The sequence below is a fragment of the Rhinopithecus bieti genome, unplaced genomic scaffold (assembly GCF_001698545.2).
Source record: "Rhinopithecus bieti isolate Rb0 unplaced genomic scaffold, ASM169854v2 scaffold_44159, whole genome shotgun sequence".
Classification (NCBI taxonomy): domain Eukaryota; kingdom Metazoa; phylum Chordata; class Mammalia; order Primates; family Cercopithecidae; genus Rhinopithecus; species Rhinopithecus bieti.
The window spans coordinates 2,339,142-2,345,785 of NW_016818573.1; the positions used below are offsets into that span (position 1 = coordinate 2,339,142).

At 43.8% G+C, this 6,644-nt stretch overlaps 1 pseudogene across 1 annotated transcript; it reads right to left on the reverse strand.

The window, feature by feature from the left end:
• Positions 1–858: 858 nt before the first annotated feature.
• Positions 859–2,336, reverse strand: LOC108518628 (NADH dehydrogenase [ubiquinone] iron-sulfur protein 2, mitochondrial-like; annotated as a pseudogene). The gene has a single exon (XR_001882416.1). The product of XR_001882416.1 is annotated as an NADH dehydrogenase [ubiquinone] iron-sulfur protein 2, mitochondrial-like (transcript).
• Between the last annotated feature and the right edge of the window lie 4,308 nt (positions 2,337–6,644).

Consider the following 6,644-nt stretch of genomic DNA (forward strand, 5'->3'; position numbering starts at 1 on the left):
CGACAGAGCAAGACTCTGTCTCAAAAACAAAAATGAAAACAAAAACAAAGTAACAAAAGAATTAGGGACTGTGACAAGGAGGATGAGAGAAGTAAGCTGGCTGCCGAGATGGTGAATGGCACCTCTCTTAGATGGAGTGGCTGATGTCAAACTCTCCAAGCAGATGACATGGAAGCTGAGACCTAACAGGTGAGAAAGACCTAGTCATGCCAAGGACTTGAGTCAAAGTGTCCCAAGCAGAAGGACGAGTAAATGCAGAGGTGAGAAAGAGCTTGGTGTGTTCTCCTGGGGAGTGCCAGGAGACTGCAGGTGCTGGAGCGTGGTGAGCAAGAAATGAAGTTGGGGAAAAGGCAGAAGCTGGAACACGTGGGAGCCTCTCAGTTTTTGCTAAAGACCTTGGATTTTATTCCAAGTATAACAAGATGCCAGGAGTGACACAGTCCTGTTTTGGGGGTAATGTTTTATTTTTATATAATTCCAAACTTACAGAAAAAAAGACTAGTATGAGAAACTCCTATATACACATTATTCAAATTTGCCAACTATTTACATACTCCCTCTTCACAGTAGTTACAGAGTTGCTGCAAATACTGGATCATTGCTTTTAGGGGAAGACAGGGTCAGGTTCCTGTGAGCCTCTGGCTACAACATTTTCATCAACTGATCAATACATGACCTTTTTTTAAAAAAAAGTGTGCTTTTGTTTAAAGACACCTTATTGATTGATTATTATTATTATTATTATTATTATTATTTTAGGCCTAAGGGCTGCAAGGCGGCTAATTTTTGTAATTTCTCCTTTTTTAGTACATGCACAGAAAGCCTGACAGCCAAGTGTACATGAACATGTACACACACACACACAGGCCAATTTCCAGTGAGGGACAGGCTCCACAGAAGAAGCTGATAGGCGGGGGGATCAAACGCTGCTCCCCTGCTCACTGATCTACTTCTCCAAATACAATATCTTGGGTACCTATGATGGCAACGACATCTGCCAACATGTGTCCCTTAGACATCTTGTCCAAACCAGCCAGATGGGCAAAACCAGGAGCCTTGATCTTGCATCGATAAGGGCGGCTGCTGCCATCAGATACCGGGTATACCCTCAACTCTCCCTTGGGAGCCTCAATGGCAGTATATGTGGCTCCTGGAGGAACTTGGTAGCCCTCAGTATACAACTTAAAGTGATGAATCAGTGACTCCATGGAAGTCTTCATCTCTGCTCGCTTAGGTGGAGACACTTTGGCATCATCAACCTTGATCTCCCCAGGAGGCATCTTGTTTAGACACTGTGCGATAATTCTCAGGGACTGGCGCATCTCCTCCACCTGGCATAGGCACCTATCATAGCAGTCCCCTCGAGAACCAACAGGAACATCAAAGTCAACCTGGTTGTAAACATTATAGGGCTGGGTCTTCCGCAGGTCCCACTGGATGCCTGAGCCCCGAAGCATCACTCCACTAAAGCCATAGTTAAGTGCTGCTTCTGCTGTTACAGCCCCAATGTCAATTGTCCGATTTCGCCAGATCCTATTGTTGGTCAGCATCTCCTCCAACTCATCAAGCCGAAGAGAGACGTTCTTAGAAAACTCATAAATGTCATCCATAAGCCCAAGGGGTAGGTCCTGGTGCAATCTTCCTGGCCGGATATAAGCAGCATGCATTCGGGCTCCAGACAATCGCTCGTAGAACTCAAACATCTTCTCCCTTTCTTCAAACAGCCAGAAGAAAGGGATCATGGCCCCAAGATCCAGGGCATGTGTGGTCACAGCCATGATGTGGTTCAACAGCCATGTGATTTCTCCAAACAGCACTCGGATCCACTGTGCCCGGGGAGGAGGCCGGATGTTTAGCAACTTCTCCACAGCTAGAGAATAGGCCTATTCATTACACATCATGGACACAAAATCTAGCCGGTCAAAGTGTGGAAGGGCCTGAAGATAGGTCTTGTATTCAATGAGCTTCTCAGTGCCTCGGTGCAGGAGCCCAATGTGAGGATCACACTTCCGCACCATCTCCCCATTCAATTCCATCACTAGTCGCAGGACACCATGCACTGCTGGGTGTTGGGGCCCAAAGTTCAGGGTCATGTTCTTCACCATTGTGTCCTTTGGAGGGTTCACATCATTCCAAGGTGGAGGCTTCCAGTGGGGTGTTTCTTTTCTTGGGTACATAACAGCTCCCCCAAACTACTGTGCCCATTCCACATCTGGCTGCCACTGCCCAACACCTTTTCTGATACAGAGCTGAGGGCTAAAGTGGGCTCGGAGGCAATGATGACCAACGTGTCTCAGCAAGAGCGCAGCCATCTTGGGTTCCGTTCTGGACGGAAGTGATTTTTATTATCGTTATTATTTTTTGAGACAGAGTCACTCTGTCGCCCAGGCTGGAGTGCAGTGGCACCATCTTGATCACTGCAACCCCCATCACACAAGACAAGTGATTGTCTTGCCTCAGCCTCCTGAGTAGCTGGGATTACAGGTGCGTGCCCAAAAAAAAAACCCAGCTAATTTTTGTATTTTTAGTAGAGACAAGGTTTCATTCACTATGTTGGCCAGCCTGATCTTAAACTCCCGACCTCAGGTGATCTACCTGCCTCAGCCTCCCAGAGTGCTGGGATTACAGGTGTGAACCCCTGTGCCCGGCCTAAATACACCTTATTTAATACATATTGTTGATCCACTGACATTGACCCCACGTGGCCATGGGGGTCAATGAATGCTAAAACTCATGCCTGAATGAAGCTTATCTAATGTGGATATTTTCTACCAAAGACACATGTAGCTTTCTTGATCGTGGGAACACTAGACAGCCTCAGCACTGCATGGGGGCCATTTTAAATGGTGAAATCACCAAGAAGAAGCACAAAACTGTGAAAAACGTGACACTAAATAGACCGTGAAAAGGACACTTGTTTACGGATCGGAGAGCTGAAACAGGGAGATGAGTGCTGACTGCTTCACCTCAGCAGGTGACTTTAGTCTCCGGAGACACCAATTTTTCACCACTTTGTATGCACTGGCTTTCAAATGCCCACAGAAGGGCCCAAGTATTGATTTTGTTACAAATAAATTTAGCTAGAGGTGAACCCACAAATACAGACTCCAATAATTATGAAGATGATTTGAATCATGTGAGGTTATGTTAGAAACACCCCATCTCTGCACCCCCAAGTACTTCAGTGTATATTTCCAAAATGGTTGTTCTCTTACATAATCACTTTGGTAGTTATCAGAATCTGGAAACTCACCAGCAATACAATACTATAATTTGATACATGCTTTTCCCCCAGTCCAGCAGCCAATCCAAGATCACAAGATGCATTTAGTTGTCATGTCTTTTAGTGCCTTTGATTTTGTGGTCTTGACTTGCAGAATGTCCTTCTGTGTGGGTTATCTGGTGTTTCCTTGCGAGTAGATTCAAGTTGTGCATTTGTGGCAAGAATATCCAGGGGTGATGTCTTCTCAGTGCATAAGGAGAGATGTACTGCTGTTGTTTTGCTATTTGTCCTCTATATGCTTCATAGCTTTTCTAGACCTCATTTCCTGCATTACAAGCTTTTTTGTGTGTGTTTGGTTATTTTTTTTAAATAGTAAAATGTTTGAATTTCTTCTCATTTTATTCTGTGTATATTCTATAGCTATTTTATGATTATAATGATTACATTTAACATTAAATTATGTTAAACAATTATGTTAAACATTTAACATAATTTAACATAATTAACATTTAACATTAACAATGATTACATGAAAATGATTACATTTAACATCTGTATTAGTTCGTTCTCACGCTGCTAACAAAGACATACACAAGACTGGGTAATTTATAAAGGAAAGAGGCTTAATTGACTCACACTTCACCATGGCTGGGAGGCCTCAGGAAACTTACAGTCATGGGTGGAAGGGGAAGCAAACATGTCCTTCTTCACGTGTCGGCAGCAAGGAGAAGTGCTGAGCAAAAGGGGGAAAGGCCCCTTATAAAACTGTCAGATCTCGTGAGAACTCACTCACTATCATGAGAACAGCAACTTGGAGGTAACCATCCCCATGGGTGGTTACTTTCCACCAGGTCCCTCCCATGACAAATGGGGATTGTAGGAACTACAATTCAAGATGATATTTGGGTAGGGACACAGCCAAACTGTATCAACATCCTAAAGTTATAACACTTTGGTTTGAATTTATACCAAGTCAACTTCAGTATCATATAAAAACTCTGCTCTTTTACAGCGCCATCTCTTTTTCTTGTGGTTGTTGATGTCATAAAATTGTATCTTTATACATTCTATGCCCCAAAGCTTAAACTGACAATAATTTTTAAAAAGTTAGTGTCTTAAATTATATAGCAAACAAAATGTGTAGTTACAAACCAGTTACAGTAATACTAGCTTTAGATTAGTTCTTGGTTTAATCAATTAATTATTATACTGATTTTTATTTTATTTATTTATTATTTATTTATTTATTTTGAGACAGAGTCTGTCTCACTCTTGTTGCCCAAGCTGGAGAGCAGTGGCCCGATCTCGGCTCATAGAAACCTCTGCCTCCCAGGTTCAAGTGATTCTCCTGCGTTAGCCTCCCGAGTACCTGGGATTACAGGCACCCACCACCACGCCCGGCTAAATTTTGTATTTTTAGTAGAGACAGGGTTTCACCATGTTGGCCAGGCTGGTCTTGAACTCCTGACCTCAGGTGATTTGCCTGCCTCGGCCTCCAAAAGTGCTGAGATTACAGATGTGAGTCACTGCACCGGGCCAATACTGATTGTTTTTTGAAGTGTAATAGTCTTTTAAATTCTGTAGAAAACCAAAAGTAGAGTTACAATAGTACTAGCTTTTATAATCGCTCATAGATTTGCCTCTATTGAGATCTTTACTTCATACAGTTTCAAGTCACTGTCCAGTGTCCTTTCGTTTCACCTGCAGGACTCCCTTAAGCGTATCTTGCAGAGCAGGTTTACTGGTTATCAACTCCTTGAGTTTTCTTCTTCACTTTTTTTTCTTTTTCTTTCTTCTTTTTGTTTAGAGACAGGGCCTCGCTCTGTCACCCAGGCTGGAGTACAGTGGCGTAATCACAGCTCACTATAACCTCAACCTCCTGGGCTCAAGAAATCCTCCTACCTTAGCCTTCTGAGTAGCTAGGATTACAGACATGCATCACAACGCATGGCCTTTAATTTTGTAGAGATAGGGTCTCACTATGTTGCCCACGCTGGTCTCGAAATCCTGGACTCAAGTCATCTTCCTTCTTTGTCCTCCAAAGTATTGGGATTATAGGTATGAGCTATTGTAACTGGCCTCTTTTGCTTTTCTTATATTTTTCTTTTATCTTCTTAAAAATATTATTTATGGGCTTGGTGTAGTGGCTCATGCCTGTAATCCTAACACTTTGAGAGGCCAGGTGGGCAGATTGCTTGAGCTCAGGAGTTAGAGACCAGCCTGGACAACATGGCAAAACCCCACTCTACAAAAAAGAAAAAAAAATTAGCTGGGCTTGGCACATGTCTGTAGTCCCAGCTGTAGTCCTCAGGAGGCTGAGATTGGAGGATCGCTTGAGCCCAGTAGGTTGAGGCTATAGTGAGCTATGATCATGCCGCTCCACTCCAACCTGGGTGACAGAGCAAGACCTTGTCTCAAAAATTTTTATATTATTGATTCCTTTCTTTTATAAACCCTTATCTTGAGGGCTGACTTTAAATAGATCACAGTGAGGGAGCTGCTCGGCTATGTACAAAATCCTGACCCACAAGCAGGTTGTCTATGAATGGTTTAGTACCAGGTTCTCCATGAATGTGCACTCCATGATGGGCAGGTGAGGACAGCCCATTTCTGGCCATGCCCCATTTCATAGGATGAGGAGTTCACTGTACTGGACTTGGGTCCCAGCACCAGATGAGGCACTGGCAGCATGACAGAGGACCAGCTATCTGAGGCCAACCAAGGTTCTGCAGTACTATCATATTATTCTGCCTGGGTAAAATTTTGATTTAGAGGCATGCAGTCATAATCCCACAGATGGAAGCTTCACTGCATTGGCTCTTCAGCTGAGCATGTATTCTTCACTTTTGAAAGACAGTTTTACCGAATATAGGATTCTTGGTAGACAGATTTTTTTTTTGTTTTTGCTTTATTTTATTTTATTTTTTATTTTTTTTGAGACGGAGTCTCACTCTGTCGCTAGGTTGGAATGCAATAGTGTGATCTCACCTCACTGCAACCTCCGCCTCCCGGGTTCAAGTGATTCTCCTGCCTCAGCCTCCCAAGTAGCTGTGATTACAGGTGCGCACCACCGTGCCCTGCTGATTCTTGTATTTTTAGTAGAGATGGCGTTTCACCATATTGGCCAGGATGTGGTCTCGATCTCTTGACCTCATGATCCACCCACCTTAGCCTCCCAAAGTGCTGGGATTACAGGCGTGAGCCACCACGCCCGGCTGTTTTTTTCTTTTGTTTGAAAATGTCTTGGGAGGTCGAGGCAGGTAGATCACAAGGTCAGGAGATCAAGACCATCCTGGCTAACACGGTAAAACCCTATCTTTACTAAAAATACAAAAAATTAGCCGGGCGTGGTGGCGGGTGCCTGTAGTCCCAGCTACTTGGGAGGCTGAGGCAGAAGAATGGCATGAACCCAGGAGGCGGA